This window comes from Lissotriton vulgaris, chromosome 4_1, assembly GCF_964263255.1.
Source record: "Lissotriton vulgaris chromosome 4_1, aLisVul1.2, whole genome shotgun sequence".
Lineage (NCBI taxonomy): Eukaryota > Metazoa > Chordata > Amphibia > Caudata > Salamandridae > Lissotriton > Lissotriton vulgaris.
In genome coordinates, this window is record NC_141691.1 from 1,910,301,860 (window position 1) to 1,910,329,855 (window position 27,996).

At 43.5% G+C, this 27,996-nt stretch overlaps 1 protein-coding gene and 1 pseudogene across 2 annotated transcripts in view; both read right to left on the minus strand.

Moving 5' to 3' along the window:
* The window catches only part of LOC147724708 (CMP-N-acetylneuraminate-beta-galactosamide-alpha-2,3-sialyltransferase 1-like), a 237,309-nt gene that overhangs the window by 85,264 nt on the left and 124,049 nt on the right, over positions 1 to 27,996 (minus strand). The window lies entirely within an intron of this gene.
* LOC147724709 (endoplasmic reticulum-Golgi intermediate compartment protein 2 pseudogene) lies at positions 5,510 to 27,996 on the minus strand (annotated as a pseudogene).

Sequence of the window (27,996 nt, forward strand, 5' to 3'; positions counted from 1 at the left end):
CTGTCACAAAAGGTTAGAGCCTTCTTTGCTCTGCTGCCATTGTGTAACAAGCAGGCTTCACAGCACTTGGCTTGTATATATATCTATGCCTTTCCTTGCTACTTACATGGATGTGTGACACCACTGACGCCCTTCATTATCCATATTTCGTTTCTCATGTCTCGCTGTGTTTACCAGTGTCCATCACGTGTAGGTGTTTTTTTCATCAATATGGGATTTTTAGCTTAATCTGCCGTTTCAGTGGCAGTGCAAGTTAGAAGTTGGCCATTTGATGCCTAAAGCAAAAGACACCACCAACACACATAAAAAATAAAGGTATTGTGGCCAGGATAATATTTTGCATATTTAACAACTTATAAGGTCCAAAAGGCCGGAGCATTTGGTTATGCCAATGCTTGTTCCCCTTACCACAAGGGGCCTGCCCAAACCTGAAGGCTCCAATACACCCCAACGCTCATATAATCCTCATGTCTGGCCCTGTCCCTAGCCTTACCTGATTGCTGCTTCCCACCCACAGTGGATGGAATAATCCATGGCTGCAAGTCCTCAGCATAAGAGGGACAGAGCATGCTAAAGTTTTCCTTAGGTAATGGAGGGTAAAGTTAGGAAAAGTTATCTTCCTATGAGATGGGTGAAGCCTCCTGACCTCTATGGTGAGGTTTAAACTTTGCAAGGCCCCTTGTTAAATCCTTAATGCTGCAAAGCATCCTGCAGAGCTGCAAGCCGCAACACATCCGGACATGTTGACAAGCTCCCACAGCAGTCTACTGCCGCCTGCACATGCTTCTCCACTTATAACACTGAGTGGCACAGTTATGTACCTGTAACCAACAAACGAGAATTATGTTTGACCAACTCAAAGAAGAGGAAGTTTATGTGGCTGGTTAAACAAATGGAAACCACGGGCGATCTGTGATTTTGCATCCAGTGAAGCGAATAGGCAGAGAGGCTTGAGGACTCTCACAAAACAAATAAAAGCCCCGCTGGACAACTATTTAGCCTTTCCAGAACTGCCTGCGTACGTAAGACACTGTGATATTTGTACAACCTGTACTACACATATTCCGGGCTGGTCATATAGTGAGCAAGGACACTCACGCCTACAAGTGCCATGGTCGACTTTGTCCTTTTGGTACTACTCACTGTCGTTAGCCACAGTGCTTCATTTGAGCCGGTGCTTTCCGGTGCTCAGCACTGGCACTTAATTGGTTTCAGGTGCTCGGGCCCTAATTGTCAAAACCCTACTTAGAACAGTCTACCACATGGTGGCGCTGGTCATCTGATTTAGAGATGAGCAGAACAACGGAATCTGAACTGTCGCATTTACATGTGAGAGACATAGTTAATAGCTGTTTTCGCAGAGATGACAAGGGCGATGGGTGGTGCAAGCTGCAGTGACCTCCCGGTCAGAGCCCTGGCACTCAATATTTTACAAATTAAACACTGGTTAGCCAGCACCCTAACTTAATTCCTACCAGCATCCCTGCCAGGCACTGAGTGACACACAGTAGATAATGTTTGTCTGAAGAGTTTTCCATTCCTGCAGCATCACTGTATGTTACACACTGTTCCATTGAAAGTGTTGCAACCTTTGACCATAATAATCGGGAATGCTGGCATCATGTCACTTTTTCTTTCCATTTTCTGTTAGTGAGGGCTATTGTCTCTGAGAAATTCTGTATTGAGGAGATATTTAGAATTCAATGTGTTTACAGGGTGGACTCCAGTTGATGCTTCGCTCCATCTCTGCAACTTTGAAAAACAGTTCAGCAGATGCTTGGCAATTATCTGAAGCAACAAACTACGCTTGGTTAACAGAGGCACACTAATGACCTAGAATGGCAGGAGGCGCAGAACAGCAGTGCCCACACGAAAATATTTGTAGCTGCTTTCAGCCATGTTTAAAAGTCATCTGGGGTCCAGGCTCAGTATTTACTTAAATGCTGGCTGGAAAGAGGCTAAAGAAGGCACACTTAGCTCACAGTTTCCGAGCTGTACTATCTGAAAATGACGCTCTAACTCAGAGAAATATCAGGTTGAATGAATTCACGTTGCACCCTGCAGGTGTCTACCTCTACCATTAAAATCCATCATGATACGTCCTTTACACTATCAGTGATCATTTTCAAAAAGTGATCATTCAAGGTGTGCTCACTAATGATGCTTGAGGGATGCAATGCAGTCAGGACTTCCTCAATTAAACTTCATGAGATGTGGTTTGGACCCTAATGATCTTTAGCAATGTTACCAAGATCTAGCTTCTAGATAAACAATGCCTGAGTGAGGCCTGGTGTTTCACTCTGCCATCCACCCACATTTTTTTGAGGACTTCTGGCAAGATTTCTTGATTTTGTTTTACATGAAATTAACATTTACAACTTTAATTTTATACTTCAATTACATGCTTAGTTTTTGAGTTTGTGTGTCCATTTAAGTTAGCATAGGCTTGTTATATTATGTGAAGTGTATTAGCTAAAGTGGTGTGTTATATTTCCCATTGTATCCAGCTGATATTGCTCTTTCAGTTATTCTTCAATTATGTTTGTGGTCAACAATTTGCTAGCTCAGCACGTGCTCTGCTTTTAGTTATCCTCTGCCATGGATGGGATGGCCACCAGCAATCTTCTAGCGCCTCCTCGATGGTTTGCAATCCATAACTGGCCTCTATCTGATGATATTCAAACAATCCAGTACTAAAAATAACGTGTTTTTCTTGCGTCGAAACTGACTGGAAACCAATGATATTTAAGCTTTCTACTAAAAATAATTCCTATGGTTTTACTTGCAACGCAAACTTGGTCAATTGTTTGTGCACTTTTCCATATAGTCTTTTCTTACTGTTTCTCTTGAAAGCCATCTCCGATATGTAGCCAATAGAAGGCAATCTTTGTCACATTTTGTTTAAATTGCAGGCCGCCTTTCACTGCTGACCCACTGTGTCCCAGCTTTCTGGACGATCCACATTGTTTACTTTAGAGGCCATGTCTGGCCTAATGACCATTGAGCCATTAGCCCTCCATATCGTTGCAGCGGGATTCTATGTAAGTGTCCTTCCAAGAGCAAGACTTAAAACGTTGTTGCAGTGCTTACCAGCCAAAGAACATGAGATCGGGTACAACAGGATAAGGTAGGTGGGACTTTGGCAAACTGTCCCAAGTAGTGGAGTGAGAGGGTTACATTAGGGCCAACACATTTCAATCAATTAGGATTTATAATGCACAACTAATCACCCACTAGGATATCCAGGCGCTTGCAGGCCCTGGAGGCTTATTCGAACAGCCAGGTCTTGAGGGCCATTCGGAATTCCGGAACTGAGGTGATGGCCCGAAGGTGCGTGGGAAGATTGTTCCAGGACTTTGCTGTGACGTGGGAGAAGGAGCTTTAACCACTTCTGCTTCAGTAGATGTGGGGAAAGAAAGGGAGGTGGAGCGTAGTCTTCTCAATGATTGGTGGAAATTCAGGCTGTGGCTCATGACGGCCGGTCCTTGGTTGTGTAGGGCCTTGTGTGTGTGGGTCAGCAGCTTGACTTGGCATCTCTCTCTTCTGTTTCCAAATTCACAAAGAGAATCCATCATAAATCTGCACATGTAAAAGTACTCCTGCGCGTGAATGCAAATTTATGAATTTTCCCTATTCAAAAACATTTCCTGTAGTTTGGCCATAAAGCTGTCACAATACTGCAGGTGTGCCACCAAGAATGTCAGGCAACATTTTGTGGTGCTACTATTTCCCTAGTATAGTATTGTGAGAACGGCACCATTCTGCATAGCGGCAATGGCAGCCCAGATGTTCTACTGCACATTTTTGTGTTTTTTTCTCCAAAACATTTGACCCTAGGAAAAAATTGCTTCCTCCAAACCCCTATCACTTTTGATAGAGTGTTGTACCACTTTCTACGTGGGCAGCGAGTTTAGTACAATTTTACAAAAGCAAATCTCTGACCACTGCAGGGTGGGAAACGGTACAAAATGAGTTTTTTTAGCGCAAACAAACTTGAAAATGTGTGAATATTCACCAACTCAAGACAAATCACGTTTTGATGCTCTTACTTCCAATCCTTTTTTGAGAATGAGATCTATACAATTGAAAGCAGTTATGGTATACAAGAGTACACAGATCTCGCATTGAATGCGTAGAGCTGTAAATCCTGTCATTTCTGCTTGCCAGTCTGATTTATGAGCACGCACGGATTTCTGAAAGGGAGCAAACGTGATGCAGCTAGCGAGTTGCACACAACCTAGCTTAAATGCTTCATAATGTATTGTCATTAACATCTAAAGCAGCGTTCTTCAAACTGTGGGGCGCGCCCCCCTGGGGGGGCGCGGCACCATCCCATGGGGGGCGCGCTCCACTCCGATCTTCCCCTTGAGCCCGTTCCTTTGTCTGGGTGATTCTCCCAGGAGGGGGCCAATTCATGGAGTTGATGGCTTCGGCTGCAGTGCAGACAAGGAGTCTCCTCTGCTAAAAAGGAAAGCAAACAAACAGACACGCTTTCAGCTTTAGCAGAGGAGACCCCTTGCCTCCCACTGCAGCTGAAGCTGTCCAGTGAATTGGCCCCCTCCTGGGAGAGTTAGCTCTTCCCAGAAGGGAGAGAAGGTTTCCCTAGAGAGGGTTTGAGGCACGGGCGGGGTGGGCTCTGGCCCAGGGCCCCTGCTTTTCAAGGGGGGTGGGAGTGAGGGGGAGGGGGTGGGGTCGGGAGTCTCAACATTCTTTAATTCGATGTCATATTTACTCCAAAGATGGTACAAAAATCATTTGTTTCGATGTGCTAGAACAGCCAGTTAAAAAGCCTTTGCAAACCATTTTAAATATTTCACTTCCCGATGGTATATCCCACACAACTCACATAGCAATACGTTTAATACAAATGTACATGTTCATACGACCACTGCAACGTTCTCTAGTGCAGTGTGCATCCTCGTATATTCAGTAACTCAAAAGTGCGTTTCCAGTTTATAACAACAATCGCTTTGAAACAACTGTATGCAGCAAATATAGGACAAAGTCACTGAGGATATAGCCCAATAGGGTGAAAGCTTCAAGTTCCATACTAGTCGGCCTTGTGTGATCTTGGTCTATTCAGCTCCTTTTAATTCTCGCTTTTGAATTGGCAGTGCTTCCTTGAGCCTTGGTACAAATAGACGTGTGATGTTTTTAATTGATTTCTTACGAAGACACATAGAAAGAAAGAACAATGTAAAAGGCACATTCTGGTTGAGGGATGGAGACTAATACCATTTCCCAAACATAACGCTGCCTCTGCTACTGATCGAAAAACTTAAGGTGAAATGCAAGTTTTTTCAAAGTGTGACCATTTGCATTAATTTCATTAAAAGGTCTGTTTCACAGCAGGATTATTTTTGTTATGGGTTGATTTGCTGTGCTTTATCTTCTAATGGAAAGCCTGTACTTTTTCATTTTCCGAAATATACTGCACAATGTTTTTGGTATTTTATTGAAATAAAATGAGGCTTTCATCACAACAATTGGAACATGGTTCCAGGTGTATTCAATGCGTACTGTTTTCTTCAAGTAGAAGTATGTGGTTATTTGTGTCTCCATGGTGCAGAGGAACAGTCGGTTGCTTGTAAGCTCCTAGCTTGAAACGACAGCAGACGATGTCTACAATAAATTCTGCCATTCCATGCAGCATGCCCGTTGTTGAGAAAATTCCACCAATAATACCACACAGTCTCACTAAGAACTGCCAAAATGGCATATGAGACTCTGTCACAGTCACCATTAGTGAACTAATGCCATATTTCATGACAATGCCTGATACGCCATGGCTGCCTGATGCATGATCAATCACAGGTTCTCTTTCTGTCACTGCTAACTGATGAGTGTCAGATGAGATTCTGAATGTTCTGAGTTTTGTTGGCACAATTGTGATAAAATACTGGAACATCTGGTTATGATCTGAGGCGATTTTTTCCGTTCCATCAAGGGTGTTAATAATGCCAGGAATCGGCTCTCCAAATGACATATGGTCAATTCGATGAGAAAAGTTGTATGTCTCGTGACTGACGAGTGCTGCCAGGTGTGCATGGCCTCGTGGATGTGGAATTGCCTTGCCAACTGTGATGTGAACGTTCCCTGCTACTTTGTTGACATACAGATGCCCGTGTATTCTGCATACGTCTGGAGGTTGCAACAAAGAGTCTTCCCTTGGCGGCAGAGCTGTTGAAGCACCTTTGACAGTACTTTTGAAAACTACATCTTGAAGAGAGTGCTCCTCCTGCAGGCGATTCTGAATTACTTGCAGGGGGGGATGGATGGATGAGTGAGGGGATGGATGGATGGGTGAAGGGGTGAATGGATAGTGGGAGAGAGGATGGATGCATGAGTGGAGGGATGGATGGGAGTGGATGGATGTGTGTATGGTTGGAAGGGTAGATGGATGGGTGGAGGGATGGATGGATGAGTGAAAGGGTGGATGTGGGGATGGATGGGTGATTGAGGAGGGTGGATGGACGGGGGATGGATGGAGGAGTGAAGGGGTGGGTGAGAGGTCAATGGATGGATTCATGAGTGCATGAGTGGATGGATGAGTGGGTGAAGGGTGGATGGAGGGATGGGTGGCTGGGTGAGGGGGGAATGGAGAGAGAGGGGGAGGATGGATGGATGAGTGAGGACAAGGATGAATGATTGGCAGAGTGGATGGGCAGGTGTGTGCATAGATGCGTGAGGAGAGGAGCATGGAGATGGATGGGTCAGAGAGTGCATGCATGAGTGGGGGGAGGGTGGAGAGCGGGAGGGATGGATGGGTGGATGGATGAGTGGGGGGTTGAGTGAATAGACGGATGAGTGACTGGGTGGATGGATGAGTGGGTGGGGGATGGCTGGATGGTTGAGAGGGTGGGTGGTTGGATGGATGAGTGAGTGGATGGATGGGTGGAGGAGTGAATGGATGGGTGGAAGAGTGGATGGATGAATGGAGGAGTGGATGGATCAATGAAGGAGTGGATGGATGAGTGGGAGGATAGCTTGGGTGAAGGGGTGAGTGGTTGGGTGGATGAGTGGGTGGATGGATGGGTGAAAGAGTGGATGGATTGGTGAGGGGATGGATTGGGTGAAGGGATGGATGGATGATGGATGGATGGGTGAGGAGGTGGATGTAGGGATGGATGGGGAGATGATGGATGGAGGGATGGATGGTGGATGGGTTTGCAAGTGGTTGAAGGGGTTTGGATGTGGATGGGGCACAGATGGAGGGAAGGAATGAATGGTGGGGGAGTAGTGGATGACAAGGTGTACATGATGGATGGGGAGGGTTGTGATGACTTCCTTCACCTTGGAGGATTGTGTTTTGAGCTGTGTGGTACGCCTCTGTCGTTTCGCCACACCCACTCACAGGCCTGCAATTTGCTAGGCACTCTTGTTGTGTTGAGCATTGTTTGTCGGATATGGCCGGTGGTGTGCGCGTTGCAGGCGATCATGTGGTGTGCCGGATGCCCGAGGTTTCGGTCGGGTGGTGGGGGGGCCCAACATCTGGGGGAATTCAGCTGGGGGGGCTCAACCTGGAAAAGTTTGAATACCTCTGATCTAAAGTAACAATGATATTGAACTGACCAGTGGTGATGTGTGGAATACAGTGAGATGTATTATGTAGACAAAATGCCTACATTTTTCCTCGGGCTGGGTTACCATGCATAGCCTGAAAGGCTGTTCTGTCTATTCTTAGATACAATGGACTTCAATTGGGGGTAGCCTAGAGTAGTAGCTGGCACCCTTGTCACTGTTCAGGGCCCCAAGTGCAGCCCCTGAAACAAAAGTAATCAGGCCTCAGGGCACGTTTACTTTCCACGCCATACACAACTTAGCAGAAACTATGTAGTTGTTGAGGGACCCATGTGGGTCAAGAAGTCAATCCTGTGGCGACATCAATGGTCAAAGAAAGTGTGACGTCTCTTCTGCTGCCGGTGATATTTTGCCAAATCGACTTAAAAGTTTGACACTTAGCAAACATTGCAGTGTATGCATTTAATATCTATAGAGAGGGGCTTTTTTATATGCGATGTTTGCCTTTTTCCCCCTCTGTCATAATTTGCTAAAATTGAAATCATGGCCACTATTAATTAGGTACCTAAAGATATATATATACATAAATATATATTTCAGAAATACAGTAGGTATAGTTTAATGTGCCCCTGTCATGCACTTCTTATGACCTCACATATTAATTACATCAATCAGGACATGTTAAATCACATAATTGATGACTTCGCAGATAAAGTCTCAAATGGCAATATTGCTCACTGCACCGTGGACCTCTAAAAGCTCACACCCAATTACGATTGGGCTATTGGTAATGTTACCGATTACCCCTCTGTGCTCTGGTGCTACTGTGACAGAGGCTTGGTAAAATGAATTATTTGCCACGGACAGTTGTTGTACTAGCCACAGAATGCAGTGCCCACAGACGCGTGCTAATCTTCTAATGTTCTTGTCCACTTCCTTCCTGACTGCATGTTGAACCTTGCCTCTCAGCCACATCTTGTTGCATAGAGATGAAGATAATGAAGCCAGCACGGTGCTATTCTAAGTAACACATCTATAACAAGATATTCAGCTTTCTCTGACAGCATGATGACAGTTCTCAAACTTTTATCACACAGGAAGGCCAGTTGTGATAAGTTAAGTCTAAGCATCAGTTTTTTTCTCCTACATGTTTTTTTTAAGATCATTGATTTTGCAGTTATGCGTAAAAGCATGACAAACCTGGCCCAGAAAATACAAAGCCCCTTGGGCTGTGCAGTGCAGATAATGTGTTTCTTTATTTCATGTTCATAAAAGGTGCAATGATTCGTAGAGATCTCACCATAACAAGGCTTTTTATTCCGGGTGGCTGGCTATTTTGTTATTATTTTAGGTCTGGCCTAAAGACTGTTTACGTTGTTCGTCAGCCTTACATAATAATAAAAAACATGAATATAAAATACATGCATATACATCTAAATAGAGGGCCGTGGGTCAGCCTGCTTCATCCATCGATCTCTTCTATCAATCGTGTTTTGCTTCGCTGACCACAGCACATACCATGGTTCAATCCAACAACTATTCTCTCTCTTGCATCGTGAGTGACACATTTTTCCTGATCACCTGTGCACATCCACTTCGAAGGTGATGCATTTCTGTGCCAGGGTTGGTGTACCAATACCTTATTTTGCCATTGTTTTATTCTTTCCATCCTTTTTATTTCTTTCAGTCATCCTGTTTCAGCTATGTGTAAACATGCCAGGGTGGAAAGTGTGGTGATGGACGGACCCTTGGAGTGTGAGGATGAGTGCACCAGTGTAGTTTTCAGGAGCCCCCAGGCTTGCAAACCACGAGAAGCTATAGCCCATGATGTGCCCTCTAGCCCAGCTCCAATACAAACTGAGTTATCTTGGGCCATGTCTGTCTCTCACTCTCTTGCATCTGCATCGTAACTACTGTAGCAAGCCGTAGTTTGTATCCTGGTTATTGCTGTGATCACACTCATGTTGAGACAGTGCATATATTGACTTGGTCAAATTCGCACAGACACTTTATGTAATTCACGTTTTGCTCATTTTTTCAGGTTTGCCAGGATCTCCTGTGATTTTGTTGTATGTTGCAGAAGCATTACCATTGGAATATTCATTGTTTGGTTCCGAGCACCCTACCTTTCCCCCCTTCTCCTAACCGGTGCAGAGCTAAATTGGCCATTTTTCATGAAATTGCCACTCTACATCTGCGGCTGGACGCCTTGTATATGTGCAGCACTGCGCCTTGCACAACAGCCAGGCCTGCTGCGGGGTGTGGCACAATGAACTACAAAATGGCGCCGGTCTATTCACCTGGCATGGTAGCCTGCAGAATAGTTGCTCTTTCTCAGAGCTGGCCATGGATCCAAAACATGTTTTGATTGTATAGGAGTGTATTTTGGAACTGCCCAGATTGATGTTTGCCAGGGGTCTTTTTTGGAATGAGCGGCCAGTGAATGCCTATGCATGTTGACGCATTGATTTCCAATTGCTTGTTGTTCCCCCTCTCTTGGTCTGACTGTTGGCTCTGTGCCCTGAATGTAAGTGGTCACTGATGTGAACTCTGCTAGTGTACCTGTCCAGGGACGGTTGTCTGTTTTGGGTGTGGTCTGGGGCCTGGGCGGCCATCTTGTGCTCACCAATGGATCCCCGGGGCCAGGCATTGTCCAGCGCGTATTGAGGTCACCAGTGATGGCGGGCGATGAGCTCCTTGGCTGGCACCAGCCCTGTGTGCTGAAGACTGTGGCTGGTGCGCATGCGTTGTTTGCCCTTCCAGAGATAGCACTTATCTAATCCTGGCGGCTTTCACACCATTGTTGACGCACAATTGGCACCATGATAAAGCGTGTTATTCTTGTCTGTGGGTCACTGGGAGCTCGTAAGTTATCTCTGCTGAGTATGTAACTGTTGTACATTGATTCTTCGTGTAATATGGCTGACTGTAGTCTTTAGTCCTTCTTTAGTGTTTTCACCTTCTCAGCCTTCCTGTATACCTGTGAGTGTTCTAACCTGTACCACAGTGTTCTACCAGTGTCAGTTGATGGTCTGGTCAGCTGGCGAGGTTGTGTAGGGCAAAGAGTGTAAAAGTGAAGTGTGAGGTGAGACACAACACTTAAAACAACTAATAGGCATCACCACTACCTACTCCCCATAGACTGACAAAACAGGAAAAAGATAGTGCACTCCCTCCAAACTGTCTTTGGCCAGCAAAACAGGAAGAGACAGTCCACTCTCTCTCAATCTGTTTCCGTCCACTAACACGTTAAGCTCTGAGTTGAAGATAGAGAGTTCAACATACGCCTTCATGCTTTATAGATACCACAATCTTACATAAACTTAGAAGATTCCAAACGATGGTACTCCTGAAGATTACCAAGAGCAGTATCACAAGCAATGTAAAGAAATTCCTTTTTCCTTCTTGAAGCTTTCACTCCAAAAGATGGATTCGTCCATCCTCGCTGTAAATCTTGGAACCTTTGTCCCAAATACGGGCTTTCCGACTTTGCCTCCATTGTGGACTACTTGTCCAAACTCTGACAGTTCCCGTTGTGGACTTCCTGTCCAGACACTCACTTGGGACCCTTGTCCCCATTGTGGACTTACCGTCCAGAGTCTCACCAGAAACCTCTGTCCCCGTTGTGAACTCACCGTAGATTTATTGTAGGACACAGCTGAGTACACAACCTCGCCAGCTGACCAGACCATCAACTGACACTGGTAGAACACTGTGGTACAGGTTAGAACACTCACAGGTATACAGGAAGGCTGAGAAGGTGAAAACACTAAGGAAGGACTAAAGACTACAGTCAGCCATATTACAAGAAGAATCAATGTACAACAGTAACGGTAGCGGGCATCCTGTGTGTGGGATCCGGGTCTGCCTGGGAGCCCTTCAGTGGCGTGGCACAGTCAACACTCTTGAGTATCAGAACATGCTGAAATTACTGCCAATAACCGGCTGGACCTTGGTGCACATATGCAGGGAGCTTGGCCTGTGTTTGATGGGGCTTTGCCCAACGGTGGTTACATGTAAAAAGAAACAGGCCTGACTCTATACTTTTATCCAGAAAACAAATGTACGCTTTTGTTGGTGTTAGCACCTATTCCACTGGGTAGGTGTATTTTAGAATTGAGTCCTTATGACAGCCTTGATTGGGTGTGTCCTGAACAAGGAGACGGGTAGATTTCAGCAATAGGTACATTTTAGCAATAGTTCATGGGAAAAGTCAAGTTGCACAATCGCTTTTGCGCTGAACACAGTACACCAAGTGCACAGCTGTACTGATTGTGAGACTTGGCCCTGCCTTTGCCCTTGAGGGGAATCCAGGCAAGCAGCTTGAAGGATGGCTCAGACTGGCTGCCACGCCCTGGGTGATTCCTGGGGCTGCAGCCAGTTCATGCACAGTCACGCAACCGAACAGGAAAGACCGCCCCAGAGACGGGAGCAGCACTAAAATGGAACCCATTTAAATGGCACAAATATATAGGAACTTTTTTAGGACCCTTAGGCTGCTGGCATGCAGTTACTGCAGACTTTGCTCAGATACATTGACCCCTCTAGGCCTGGATCAATGCCAAGTTAAGTTTGAGTTCCATTAATCCTTCTGTGTATCTCCCTTGTGGGTGAGCTGGGCTTGTGTTGGTACTCGAGACACCGTGGCCTGATTTGTGGCTTTTGAGAAGAGATGGCTGGACCAGTGTCCAACTTCAAGTTTAGAAGATGGTAACAGGCGGTTTTCCTACTGTTGTTGTGATGAGTGCATAAGTGGAGAAGTGTGGCTCAACGGTTAGCGGCGGCAGACCTAGAGGCAGAGGTCGGCCCGGGACCAGGGTTCCATTCCCGACGCGGCCGGGTGCAGGACCAATGTCAGCGGGCCCGATAAATCTCGCTTCTCTAACCATGGGGTCCCACGCTGCAACTCTGGGCTGAGACCTCGCTTAAATCCCAAGGTAGCCGCGTACGTGGGCCTGGGCATTCAAGGTGCATGTTCAGTTGAATGCTGCAACATGTACGTCAACGCCAACCACAGGTTTCCCTGAGCAAGGTGTCCATAAATTCCTCTGCGTTTCAAATTTTAAACTTGGGCATATTGACGACAAATGCCAGAAGTTGCCTGTCAATGAGAAATTAGAGGGGCGTGGCGTAGAACCTTCTAGCAAAAATTGGTGCATTGTGATAGCTGCTTCGTGCCACTTTTAGGGCAGGTAGACTCCTTTTTAAATAATTCATAGTAATGGTGCTTGTGTTAAATTGTTTAAGTGCTCAAAGTAATTAAGGTATCAGTGAAGTCCATGCAGTGCTAGAGATGGGCATATGGGTGATGGACCGCGTTACCCATGCAAGGGGTGCTACTACGCTTAGCGATGGTTTCAGTGGGTTGCACCTACTCTAAAAGGATAATGGCGTAATATTTAGGAAACTGGTTCCTGTACTTGACAGTTCATAACCTGGTGGTTTTGGGGAACAGAGTACTGAAAGCAGCAGGACACAAACCATTGAACGGTTTCTTTTGTGGTAGACTTCCAATGACTGCCTGGTAACTCTCTGGATTGGTCAGTAGCCCCTTGTGATGTATGGCTACGCTTTCTAATAGACCTCCCCACTTTGTTTGTTTTCCTTCTTGTGAACACTGGTGACCATAGAAACATCTAAGTTAACAAACTCTATAATCGACTGGGTCAAACAGTGCTTCTTTTTGACATGGATTTATAATTGCTTTTATAACGCACTTACTACCCCTGTCAAGGCATCGAAGCTCTTTTTCGACTCGTAGTACACTGCTCCGGAACCTCATAAAGTATTAGTGTTGAATTAGTATAGTGAAATATGAAAGTAATTTGAGAGGTGGATGTGTTAGCCAGTAGTTTGGTTCGAGCAGGATAGTGGAGGGATGGAGGAAAAAAGGTTTTCCATTATATAACTCTTGCTACCCTTGATGGGGTGTTGCAGAGCTTCTCGGCAAGTAGCACGCAACTTCGCAACCCATAAAGGATTAGTGCTGAATTAATGCAAGGAACACGGCTTCTCTTGGCATTTCTCCATACAGGCCCGAATATCATGTGACTCACATCATTTAAGTGTCTTACCTGGTCCCGTGTGTTAGCGTGAAATGTCTACATGTTTGTGAAGATGTAGGCATTGGGACTCGGGTAGGTGGATACTTACTTCTCTGGTCCATGGAGAAGTGGGCATTGGGCTCTTTATCCTGCTCAGCAGCTTGTCACAGGTCCATACACATTAATATGATGGGTTGAGAAGTCTTTGGTCTCTTCTTCTGGTTTGGAAGATTCTCTGCAAGGGATGACCTGGCTTGGGCTAGCTGGATTTAGTTGTGTTTTTTAGGGTGTGTATTTAAGAAAGGCAAGTCATGTTTTCATTGGATTTTAAAGATAGAGACGGAATGTTATCTATTTTTTGTTTTGGTTTTGTGTGTGTATATATGTGTGTATATATATTATATATATAGATATATATATATATATAGATATATATATATAGATATATATATCTATATATTCACTGAAAAAACCATAGGTTTCAGCCACGATATAGTTAGGAATCAGCATTTAAAAATCCTTTGAAATTCACTGAAAAAAACATAGGTTTCAGCCACGTTATTGTTAGGAATTAGCATTTAAAAAACCTTAGAAATTCACTGAAAAATTCATAGGTTTCACACATGTTATATTTAGCTGGACATTTCACTCATACAAAACCATTGAAATTCCCCCGTTATTGTTAGTTCAGCTAACTATAACTTGCGCGCCCGCAATGCACTGCTGATGACGTCACATATTACATCACTTATGACATGGTCAGTGACATCACTCATGACATCACTGATGACATGTCAAATGACATCACTGATGACATCATCCTTGTGAAAGAGTGGCAGGCCTCCTCTCAGCTTAATATAACCTTTGATACACACATTCAAAAATAGAAACAATGGAGATACCAATACCAGTTACAACAACCTATTCAGTAATTCCACCATCTACATACACATCCACTCATTCACCAACAGTTCTATATAGTCACTCATACATGTACTCATTCATCATATGTACTCATACACCAATACATCCTGTTACACACCGACACTCCATAGAGTTACTGACACACATACTCACACATGCAAATAAACTATCAAACATTCAATTATTTGCATATACAGCTATACACACACCCCTACACTTACTTTTACAGAAAAGTACACATACTTACTCTCTTAAACAATCACTTATAGAAACACATACTCATTAATACAGTAACTCTTCCAATCTCTCACTCTCACATATAATCACTTATATACATCAATACTCACATATACTAGACTAAAACATATGTAGTTACTCATAAAGATACTATTGAGACAGTCATTCAGTCACTAACACACCAATACACACACTTATCCACCCATACAGTCCTGCACACATGCTGTCTTCAAAACACATGCAAACAATGAGTCACTCATTCATGCATCTATGCGCTAAGTAATACCCCCCACCGAACCATACAGACACTCATACTGATATTCAAAAAAACAACTAATAACCCATATAGACACTCATGTAGCTACTCACCAACCCATGCAGTCACTTATAGACAAAGTGAGACACTGATACAGATATTTACATATTTAAACATTACTTGCTAATAAATGTATTCCCTAAGATACACTCAAGTCAGTTATGCAATCATTTTTACAAAAAAAACATCCATGTAGACACTTATTTACCCATTTATTCTTCCATCGACCTTTAGATATACATATATAAAAAATATTTATTTTTCAGAAAGACACACATTCAGTGGATGATGTCATGATGACATCAGGGATGTCATTTGAAATGTTATCAGTGATGTCATGAGTGATGTCACTGACCATATCATGAGTGATGTAATATGTGACATCATCAGCAGTGCACAGTGGGTGCGTGAGTTATAGTTAGCTCAACTAACTATATCGGGGGAATTTCAATGGTTTTGTATGAGTGAAATGTCCAGCTAAATATGTGTGAAACCTATGGGTTTTTCAGTGAATTTCTATGGTTTTTTAAATGCTAATTCCTAACTATAACGTGGCTGAAAACTATGTTTTTTTCAATTAATACATATATATATATATATATATTACCTACTGGCGATAGCCAGTAGGTATATATAGTTAGGACCTAGTTACCATAGGAAATCCCCAACATTCTATTGGGAATAACTTTGGCGCCAATTGATGAATCTGTGTGTAATATTCCTTAAAATTGCCTCGCTCCGCTCCGCTCCTTCCCTAAAAGTTTCGGGGGGATTCGTCAAGCGGGGGCCGAGAGAAAAGGGGAAGTCCCAAAATGTGTTTTTCCCATGTTAATTTCCATAGGAAACTTTAGGCACGGCTACAGCCCTACCGGCTGAATGGAATTACACCAAAATAGGCAAAATGGTAGGGACTGGTGTGGAGATGTGCCTTTGCTATGTTTGGTGAAAATCCCTCCAGTAGTTTTTGCAAAAATTGAATGTGAAATGTAGCCCAATGCAATTTTCCATAGGACCTTTAGACGCGGCTACAGCCCGAACGGCTGAATGGAATTACACCAAACTTGGCAAAATGGAAGGGACTGGAATGCAATAGTGCCTTTTTTATATTTGGTGAAAATCGCTCTAGTAGTTGTTGAGAAAATTGAATTTTCTCAAATTATATATCTATGGACGGGACACCGTACGCGCACGGTTCATGCACGGTCCTTGCACGGTCCTTGCACTGTGCGCGGACCCTAGCGTGCGCGAGCGGAATTCTGATTGCCTTTAGGATGTCTGTCAACATTCCAGTCAGTCGAGATGAGGAAGTGCTGTCCGCCATCTTGTTTTTGTGGCAGAAGGTAGCTGTGAACAGAAGGCTAGTACTTGAAAAGGGGGCAGGGTAGAGATTCCTGACGCCCCTAGGTTTTGTCATGGGGTCTCTAGAGGACCCCGAAGATTGAAAAAATAAAATAATAATTTAAATCGCGGAGTCCGCGCACCGTGCGCAGACGGTGGTCTTAAAAGAAAAAAAATACATTTAAATAACAAGTTTGAGTGTTTAGATGTTCGCTAAGTGTAATATTGAGTGGTGACTTTTTCACCTTTGGGTTTAGATAGGTGTTTTGTGGAGAGTTAGTATGGTAATAGATAGAGAGCAGTGGGTGTAGGTTGAGATTATGTGAGTTTGAAAGTGTTGAAATTTTCAACCAATTAAAATGTTACTTTGGTTTTGATTTTGTGTGTGATGAAATTTGATTGGCTGGGTATCTGAATATGTATGACAAATGAGAGGGAAACACAGCCATTTTGTAATTGTAGTGTCTGAGGTACACTTCTGAGGGATTTTTTTTAGTTGAATTTCTGGTGTGAGATTGACAACAGTTTTCTAGAAGGTGAGTTGTTAATTTGTAAGGAGATCTATGTTGTTTAGTTTAAGTTAATAGGAAAAATGTTTTGCTACTCTCTCTGTCTTTCTCTCTCTCTCACTGTGTCCCTTTCTGTCCACCACTGTTCTTTTTCCTTTTTATCTTTTTCTAAAAATTCTTTTGTTTCACTTATCCCTTTTTCTTTTCTCTTTATATTGTTGTTTTTCTCTCAGTCTTCGATGTTCCTGTTGATGAGAGTAATTTTGAAGGAGAACTTTATGAGGGAGGAGATGGCATGGAGGATTTCTATGATGAATCCTTGGATTCAGATGTAATGGAAGCTTTGGAGTTCATTGAGTTTGAGGATTCTTTTTGGGAGATTTTCAATATTGATATTGCTTATGATGCAATGTTAGACAATGATTTAAATTTCGAAAATTCACAACAATAAATTTATATTTAGTAAATAAAATTTGTTTGAGAAATTAAACTTTTTTAAATGTAATTTATGAGGTAGTGGTCACATAATTGTTGTATGAAGTGAGATTTGTAGTATAGAATGCAACATTTTTGTGTTATATTGTAAGTTTACTCATATCCTTAAGCCTTATTGAAATGTAAAGACATGGAGATTGCATGATAGTATGGGAACCGTGTAAATGTAACTGCATTGCTGTAATTTTTGAAATACCAATGCTGCCTTGTCTTTTTATACTACCCTAACAGCAGTGCACTATCCTTATTACTAAAGGCTTGATAAAGCTAGTTTAATATTAAGTATTTCTAAAAACGATAAATTAAAGTGATTTATTTTTCTTTTCAAGCTACAGCAAGAAAATGTAAATATAAAATGGATCACCACAATGAGGAGGCCATTGTAATTTTTTATGAATTTTCTGCAACCTATATTGAGATTATGAATGAACCAGAAATTGACAGTATCAGTAATAATCAAGTTGATGTTGGAGGCGAAGACATGATGGAATTCTTTGATCAGTCTGTGGATGATGAATTTGTAGAATGTTTGGACACCATAGAGTGCCAGGAAATTTCTTTGCAGACTTTTCATGAGGAGAATCCAGAAGATGGGAATGAAGAAGAAATGCCAGATCAGTTAATGTTGGAAGTTCTTTTAAATTTAGAAAATTCTGAAGATTAAATTTATATTTAGAAAGTAAGAATTGTTTGTTTGTCATTTATGCGGTAGTTGCCAAGTGATTGTGGTATGATGTAAGACTTGTAGTATAGAGTGCAATATGCCGCCATTTTGTGGTTTCAAAAGAAAGTGAACAATAAAAGATGAAAACGTAGAAAGGGGTTCCCTGAAGGACTCCAAAAGTCAAAAATAATATTTATTTTTAAAAAAAATGTATAGGTCCGCGCACGGGAAGTGCTCGGAGAGTGCCCTGTGAGTGCTCGGAGAGCGCACCCTACCGCCGCCATTTTGTGATTTTAAAAGAAAGTTAACAATAAAAGATGAAAACGTGGAAAGGGGGCAGGGTTGAGTGTCCATGACGCCCTAGTCCTTCTCATGGGCCTCTAAAGGACTCCAAAGGTCAAAAATAATGTTTATTTTTTTTAAAAATATGAAATATTTCAGAAGTCTGTGTACGGGGAGTTCTCGGAAAGTGCTCCGTGCGCGGACCTTTTTAAAAATTAATTAAAAAAATAAAGGTAAAAAACATATTTGAGTGTTTAGATGTTATTTGGCTCTAAAAAGAGCTGTTGTGTTCATTGTGGGTTTTTTTTGTACCTACAAGTAAGTCCCAATGCAGAGTCTGATGTTACAGAGAAAGACTCTGTTCCCATCATCAGTGAAATGTACACCATCCATCCTATAGATGCCTTGCATGTTGTAACGCAAGTTGTTGTGGTCTATACTACCCATTCCATAGTCTCTCATGTAAGCAGAAACAGATTTATTTACATGTTTCCTTGCTTCTCAATCTGCTGACAAAATTGGTTGGACCAATTCCATTTTTGCCTTTGGCATATATTGGAATAGACAAAGGCAGTTTGAGGAAAAAGTGACATCAATTGCCCAAAGATGTCCTTTAAAAGCATTTCCAGACCTACCCCTGTCAATATGCCTAAATCATTTCCACCACAGTGCACAATTATGAGGTCAGGGTGTGGGAGATGCATAAAGGATTTCACCAATGGTATCAATTGGTGACATCTCAATCCTCTCTGGCCAATCCACAAAATATCCACATTTGGTAAATCAAGGTTGTGAATTCCTCGGTTTGCTGCGTACCTTTTAGACCAGAAAATAAAGCTGTGTCCCACAATCCATACTGAAGGCATCTTCACCGCAGGTCTGGTTGTACTCAGATGAGGGCTGTAAATGAAATGGCAGTAGGAAAGCTTGCAGTTTAGGAAAAAAAGAGAATGACATTCACTGCACTTGAAGCTTAAGAAATGATTGGTGGTTTCTGAAAATGCAACACAGCATATTAGGGTGCATAGTTTTGATTTTTGAAAGAAGCCATTCAAATGGTTGAGAAAAGGTCTTTGAAAGGAAGAAGGCACATGATTAGCTGGTATATTGAGAGCTCAAACACCCTTGCTGGGTTCATTTGCAACATTGTATGATGAACTTTTTACCTGTGTCCTTAGTTAGGTGGGAGTTACCATGGTAGCAGGCTGAATGAGCACTAGGGGGATGGGTGAATATAATGTGAGTTTGAAAGCGTGCAAATGTAGAACCAATTAAAATGTTAGTTTAGTTTTGAAATAGTGTGGGAAGATATTTGTTTGTTTATGACCACAGATATGTGTGAAGAATTAATGGGAAACTGTGCCATTTCTGGTTCCAGTGTCTGAGCTGCATTTCAGAGATTCTGCTTAAGAAAATCTGCTGTGTGTTTGACACTGTTCTAAATTTTCAAAAGCGATTTTAAAGGCGAGTAAGGGTTCATTTAATATAGAGAGAGTGCGGTTTGCAGTATTGGGAAGCATAACAAGTATATTGGGCTTGATTATTGTTGTATTTTGAAAAGGAGTCAGGTTTCTGCATTGTAATGTAGGGCACATTTTAATGGGCTGTGCTCTGTGTCTAAAACAATTTAACATGCTAAATGTTTTTGGGCAATATGTCTGGCTTAAAAATTTTTGACAAGGTTCACACTGAGTGTCTGTGTGAATTAAGGAATTATATTTTCACCTTTTTCCATAATGTTACCTGTGTTTTCTCACAGTTTGCATCTCTTAGCTTATAGGGTAGACTTCTTTTTAAAGTGTTTCTCATGCTTGGATTCAATGCTGGTATAGAAATAGTGCTAATGGTTTCATTGGGCTAGAAAACATGTCTCTCTTTTTCTAGATTGTTTCTTATGCTTTGCTCAAATGCTGGTATATCGTCTTTTTGTTAAATGTGACACAAGGGGCTTTTAAATATGCTCCTTTTTTTGTTAAAGGTGATGCAAGGGGCTTGTAAATATGCCCCTGTTTTTGTTAAAGGTGACGCAAGGGGCTAGTAAATATGCTCCTCTTTTTGTTAAAGGTGGCGCAAGGGGCTTGTAAATATGCTCCTCTTTTTGATAAAGGTGATGCAAGGGGCTTGCAAATGTGCTCCTCTTTTTGTTAAAGGTGACGCAAGGGGTTTGTAAATATGCTTCTGTTTTTGTTAAAGGTGATGCAAGGGGTTTGTAAATATGCTCCTCTTTTTGTTAAGGGTGACGCAAGGGGCTTGTAAATATGCTCCTATTTTTGTTAAAGGTGACGCAAGGGGCTTGTAAATATGCTCCTCTTTTTGTTAAAGGTAACGCAAGGGGCTTGTAAATATGCTCCTATTTTTGTTAAAGGTGACGCAAGGGGCTTGTAAATATGCTCCTATTTTTGTTAAAGGTGACGCAAGGGGCTTGTAAATATGCTCCTATTCTTGTTACAGGTGACGCAAGGGCCTTGTAAATAATATACGCTCTTTAAAAGTTTTAAAAAAACATTTTCTTCATTAATGCAGATATTGTCTACTTTTAAAATCTACATTAAATACGTAGTTAGTATGTTTTTTTTTTAAATTATCGGCGTAAGCGCACAGAAAGTTAACGGTGTGCTTACGGAGCTCTGATGGTGTGCGGACCTTGTAATCATATAATTAAAAAAAAAGAAATTTAAAAAAGAATCAAAAAAATTACTTTTGTACTTAGATTTATAATTATTGTAGTATAAAATGTGAAATATAAAGAAAGGAAAAAAAATGTAAATATGATTTATTATAAAAAACTAAAATTATTAAAAAAAGAAAGAAATGTATTAATTGGTATATTTAAAAATTATCTTTAACAAAATATTTGAAATTTACTAAAAAAGAATATAAGTTTTAGGCTTGATATAGTTTGGAATTAGCATTTAAAAAACTTTTGAAATTCTCTGAAAAAAACATAGGTTTAAGGTCATATATAGTTAGGAATTAGCATTTAAAAAACCTTGCAAATTCACTGAAAAAAACATCGGTTTCAGGTCATATATAGTTAGGAATTAGCATTTAAAAAACCTTGCAAATTCACTGAAAAAAACATAGGTTTCAGGTCATATATAGTTAGGAATTAGCATTTAAAAAACCTTGCAAATTCATTGAAAAAAACATAGGTTTCAGGTCATATATAGTTTGGAATTAGCATTTAAAAAACCTTTAATATGTGACATCATCAGCAGTGGATTGCGGGTGCGCGAAATATAGTTAGTCCAACTAACTATATAGGTGCAATTTCAAAGGTTTTTTAAATGCTAATTCCTAACTATATATGACCTGAAACCTATGGTTTTTTCAATGAATTTGCAAGGTTTTTTAAATGCTAATTCCTAACTATATTGATTATTACCTTAATTGGGTTATTTTCAATACCAATATTGTATGTGACATTTATTCTACATAGATACGATAACTTGGCTAATATTTCTACTGCAGGAAATAGTTTTAAGGGGATGCCATATAGTCAATTGGTCAAGTCAAGTCAGAGAATTTGTATAGCGCACTACCTACCCAGAGGGTCTCAAGGCGCTTAGGGAGGGGGGGAGGATTACTTGTCAAATATCCACGTTTTTAGTTGTTTTCTGAATGCTAGGTGATTCTGGGTGAGGGGCAGGTAAGCGGGGAGTGAGTTCCATGTCTTAGCAGCCAGGTATGAGAAGGATCTGCCTCCCATGGTGGTCTTGTTGATGCGAGGTACAGTGGCGAGGGCTTGGCTAGAAGAGCGAAGTTGGCGGGGGGGGGGGGGGTGTAGAAGGACCGACGTGAGTTGAGGCATTCGGGTCCGATGTCGTAGAGTGATTTGTGTGCGTGGGTTAGCAGTCGGAAAGTGATTCTCTTATTGACGGGTAGCCAGTGGAGGTCATTCAGGTGACCAGAGATGTGTTCGTTGCGCGGGATGTCTAATATGATCCTGGCTGAGGCGTTTTGGATTCGTTGGAGTTTCTTCTGGAGTTTTGCGGTAGTACCTGCGTAGAGGGTGTTTCCGTAATCTAGTCGGCTCGTGACTAGAGCATGGGTGACTGTTTTTCTTGTTTCGGTGGGGATCCAGCGAAATGTTTTTCTGAGCATGCGAAGAATGTTGAAGCAGGATGAGGATACGGCGCTGACTTGTCTGTTCATTGAGAGTGAAGAATCCAGGATGACGCCTAGGTTCCGTGCGTGGTCTGTCGGGATGGGCGCTTTTCCAAGGGCTTCCGGCCACCAAGAGTCGTCCCATGCAGAGGGGGATGTACCTAAGATGAGGACTTCTGTTTTGTCTGAGTTCAGTTTCAGACGGCTTTGTTTCATCCATTCGGCAACTTCTTTCATTCCTTCGTGTAGGTTAGTTTTGGCGGTGCTGGGGTCATTGGTGAGTGATAGGATCAGTTGAGTGTCATCCGCGTAGGAGATGATGTTGAGGTTGTGTTGGCGGGCAATGGCCGCGAGGGGGCTCATGTACACGTTGAAGAGGGTGGGGCTGAGTGAAGATCCTTGTGGTACGCTGCAGATGACTTCAGTGGCCTCTGACTTGAATGGTGGGAGGCGGACTCTCTGGGATCTTCCGGTGAGGAACGAGGTGATCCATTCCAGTGCTTTGCCTTGTATTCCGATGTTATTGAGGCGTTGTAACAGGGTGCTGTGGCAGACTGTGTCGAAGGCTGCAGAGAGGTCGAGGAGGATGAGGGCGACTGTGTCTCCATTGTCCAATAGAGTTTGAATGTCGCCTGTTGCTGCGATGAGGGCGGTCTCAGTGCTGTGTTTTGCTCGGAAGCCAGATTGTGAGGAGTCAAGGGATTTGTTGGCTTCGAGGAAAGCGGCGAGTTGGTTGTTCACGGCTTTCTCGATGACTTTGGCCGGGAATGGAAGGAGCGGGATGGGGCGGTAGTTTTTGAGTTCGGTGGGGTCCGCTGTGGGTTTTTTCAGAAGGGCGGTGAGTTCAGCGTGTTTCCAGCTTTCCGGGAAGGTGGCGGAGTTGAAGGAGCAGTTGATGACGTCTCGGAGGTGCGGTGCAATGACGGTGTCTGCTTTGTTGAAGATATGAGGAGGACATGGGTCTGTGGGGGATCCTGAGTGGATGGAATTCATCAGGCGGATTGTGTCCTCAGTGGAGATTGGGTTCCAGTCGTTGAGGGTGTTCACGGGGGGAGGATGTTCAGCCAATGGTTGGGTGGGTTGGTCTCTGGGTTGGTTGTCGAAGCTGTTGTGGATGTCTGCAATCTTGTTGTGGAAGAATGAGGCTAGGGAGTCGCAGAGGGCTTGAGAGGGGGTGATGTCGTTGGAGTTGGCCGAGGGGTTGGAAAATTCCTTGACGATGTTGAAAAGTTCCTTGCTGTTGTGGGCGTTGTTGTCAAGTCGATCCTTGAATGCTGTTTTCTTGTCCTTTCGGATTAGTTGGTGGTGAGTGCGGGTGGCGTTTTTGAAGGCGTCCTTGGTGCTAGTGGTTGGGTCTTTTTTCCAGGCCTTTTCAAGGGAGCGGCAGAGTTTCTTGGACTTCTTAAGATCGTCGTTGAACCATGAGGCCTTCTTGCTGCCCGGTTTACTTTGACGTTTTTTCAGTGGTGCTAAGGTGTCGGCGGTGTTGGATAGCCATAGGGTGAGGTTGGCGGCGGCTTCGTTTGCGTTAGAGGAGTGGGCTGGGGTGTTTAGAAGGAGCGATGCGGAGATCTGGTTGGTGGTGATCTTGTTCCAGTTTCTTTGCAGAGTTGGTTGGAGGTGGTTGGTGGGTTTCGGCTTGTTGTAGGTGAAGTGAACGCAGCTGTGGTCAGTCCAGAGGAGATCCGTAGTGTGGCTGAAGGAGACATGATTGCTGGAGGTGAAGATGGGGTCGAGTGTGTGACCTGCGATGTGGGTGGGGGAAGTGACTAGTTGTTTAAGTCCGAGGTTGGCGAGGTTGTCCAGGAGGGTGGTGGTGTTGCGGTTGTTGGTCTTTTCGAGGTGAAAGTTGAGGTCTCCCAGAAGGATGTAGTCTTTGGAGGGGAGCGCGTGTGGAGTGATGAAGTCTGTGATGTCTTCACTGAATTTAGCGCGGGGTCCTGGTGGTCTGTAGAGGAGGGTGCCTCTGAGTGTGGTCTTGGGGTCGATGTGGATTTGGAAGTGGAGGTGTTCGGAGTTGGCGAGGTTGGTGTCAGAGCTGGTTGATATGCGGATTGATTTCTTATGGAAGATAGCGATGCCTCCTCCTGTGTGGCTGGTACGGTCCTTGCGTGTGATCTTATAGTCTTCAGGGATGGCAATGGTGATGTCTGGGGCGGAGGACGCGTTCATCCATGTTTACGTTAGGAAGGCGACGTCAGGAGAGATGGTGTCTAGTAGGTTCCAAAGGTCAATGGCGTGTCTGTGGACCGAGCGGGTGTTGAGAAGGATGCATTGTAGGTGGTTGGGGTCGGGAATCTGTGGAGTGGTCGTAGCGGAGATGTTGTCGGTGCCGCTGAATTTGCAGGAGTAGCAGGAGAAAGGTCCATGGGTGTGTCCAGGGGCGGCTTGGACGCAGTTGGGGGCGCGACTGGGGTTGAGGGCTAGGAGGGTGGCGGCATCGTAGGTGATGCGGGAGGGCTGGGCGGCGCGAGGGGCAGGGGGTCTGGCGCTGGGCGCGGTCCGGGCGTAGACGGGCTTACCTTTGGCGCACCTTCGGCGCGGATTGGGCGCGGTCGCTGCGCGTGGACGCTGCCGCGGGAAGAACTGTCATATAAGGAGGGTGGAGGGGGAGGGGCGAGGGCTGCTCAGCTGGGAGGCGGGGCGGGTGTCCTCCGACCACAACAAACAACAAAATGGCAGCGGAGCGCTGGTGGATACGCGCGAGCACAGCCAAAGTTATAAACAAAGCAGATCAAAAGCGGCAATGCAAGTTATTACAAGCACAAAGCGCAAAGTGAGGCAGAATGCTGGAAATGGCAATCAGGCGCTGCACAACGATACCAGGTGTCGTCAGGACGCTGGGGAGCGACCATTAGGCTCAGGAGAGTAGAGTGAGTCACAAGGAAGCGAGGGAGCGGAGCGCTGTAAATACAATGTGGGAGGGCTGCTCAGCTGGGAGGCGGGGCGGGTGTCCTCCGACCACAACAAACAACAAAATGGCAGCGGAGCGCTGGTGGATACGCGCGAGCACAGCCAAAGTTATAAACAAAGCAGATCAAAAGCGGCAATGCAAGTTATTACAAGCACAAAGCGCAAAGTGAGGCAGAATGCTGGAAATGGCAATCAGGCGCTGCACAACGATACCAGGTGTCGTCAGGACGCTGGGGAGCGACCACTCGGCTCAGGAGAGTAGAGTGAGTCACAAGGCAGCGAGGGAGCGGAGCGCTGTAAATACAATGTGGGAGGGCTGCTCAGCTGGGAGGCGGGGCGGGTGTCCTCCGACCACAACAAACAACAAAATGGCAGCGGAGCGCTGGTGGATACGCGCGAGCACAGCCAAAGTTATAAACAAAGCAGATCAAAAGCGGCAATGCAAGTTATTACAAGCACAAAGCGCAAAGTGTGGCAGAATGCTGGAAATGGCAATCAGGCGCTGCACAACGATACCACATTTCCTCTTCATTGTTCAACCCTCCAGGATTCTTTGTTTGGAGCATAATTATGTACCTCAATTTCTTGACCCAGTCGCCCCCTCTCTCTGTTCTTATTAGTTGGTCCAAAATAAAAAAGGTTAGCAAATTGCTGTTGCTTTTGTGCACTTTTTCATAGTGTCGGGCCACAGGGTAGCTCTGATCTTTTAGATTGATTCCGCTCATATGCTCCAATATCCTGAGTTTGGTCTGTTTTGTGGTACTTACCACGTACCTTTTGCCACATGATCATATTAGGCAATACACAGTAAATTTCGAATTACAATTAAGTAATTTCGAAATAGTCCCCTTCTTTGTTTTTCCTGGTATCTCATATTCTTTTACTTTTTGTGAATTTTTGCAGGCCTTGCATTTCATATAAGGATAGAATCCTAAAGCTGGGGCCTTTTTCTTTTTCTTGTATTCATAGTGGCTGTTCACTAGATGGTCTCTGAGGGAATGGCTTTTACGATATGTGACCAATGGGTAGTCCGGTAGGGAATTGCCCACCACTCCATCTGATTTCAATATGTTCTAATTTGTGCATAAAATTTGGAACATTTCCGAAGATCTATCAGTAAAGTTGGTGATTAGCCTTACTTGCATATCTTTTGCTTTTATCCTGTCTATAAGCAATTCATTTCTAGGCCTAGCATCACTTTTCCTTTGTGCCTCATCAAGAATGCCTTTACAATATCCCCTTCACTCAAATCTCTTTCGGGATTCATTTCTTGCTCTCGTGTATTCTTCCTCAGTGGAACAATTCCGCTTTATTCACAGGAATTCTCCCAGAGGAATATTGTTTACAACACTGCGTGGGTGGCAGCTACCTGCGTGCAGGATTGTGTTTCCTGCCGTGGGTTTTCTGTAGAGGGCCATCTGGAATTTATTATCTTGAATGAATACCCTCAGGTCTAAGTAAAAAACCTCATCTTGACTAATGTGACCAGTGAACCGGAGGTTCTGCTGATTTTCATTCAAGATCTGAATGTATTCTTCGGCCTCCTCATGTGTCCCCCGCCACACAATGAAAAGGTCATCTATGTAGCGGGTCTACAGGGATATCTTCTCTACCCATTTTTCGTTGGTCCCCGCCCAGGCCACGTGCTCCTCCCACCAGCCCACGAATAAATTTGCGTAGCTGGGGGCGAAGCACGTGCCCATCGCGGTCCCCTGCAGTTGCAAATAAAGTTGTCCTGCAAATAATAAAATATTGTTCTTCAAACAGAAGTCTGTAAATGCAATAAGCATATTGTTGTGCATTCTATATTTCAATGGCCGTCTCCCCAAGAAGAATTCCATCGCCTTTAGGCCATACTCGAGTCGTATGGAAGTGTAAAGGCTTGTAATGTCTAATGTAATTAGCAATAATTCCTTCTCCCATATCACCCCTTCAATGGTCCTTAAAAAGTCTTGGGTGTCTCTCAAATATGAGCTCAGATCTTTCACATGTGGTGCAATAAAGTTGTCAATGTATGTTGACGTTTTTTCCAGGAGGCTGTCTATTGCCGACACAATAGGTCATCCTGGCGGCCAGTTCTTACTTTTGTGCACTTTTGGTAAGTGATAAAAGATGGCCAGCTGCGGATGTTCACATTTCAAATTCTGCCAGTCTTTTATATCCAGTATGCCTCTATCTTTCCAATCTTCAATAAGGGCATGGTACCTCGTTATGCTGTCTATATAGTGTTCTTTCTTTATGGGAATGTAGTGTTCAAGTTTTTTCAATTGGGAAAATGCTTCATACTCATATTGTTTTTTTATTTATAATTACTATGTTTCCCCCTTTGTCACTTGGCTTGATTATTATGTTTTCATCATCTTTCAAACTTTTGATTATATCCCATTCCGATTTGTTGAAATTTCTTCTTGTACCGTTGAATTTCTTTTTCTGTAGTTTTTTCAGCTCTCCAATCACTACCACCTGGAAGGTGTCAATAGCATCATGTGCACTCTTATGGATGTATTTCGATTTTATAGTCATCTTGCTTTTGCATCCCTCTTGGACAATTCCCCCCTCTTCCAGAAATTGTGTGGGGAATATAGCAGGGTCAATATCCGAGTCAGTTTCATCCAACAGACTTTGTGCCGTGATTAGCGTCTCCAT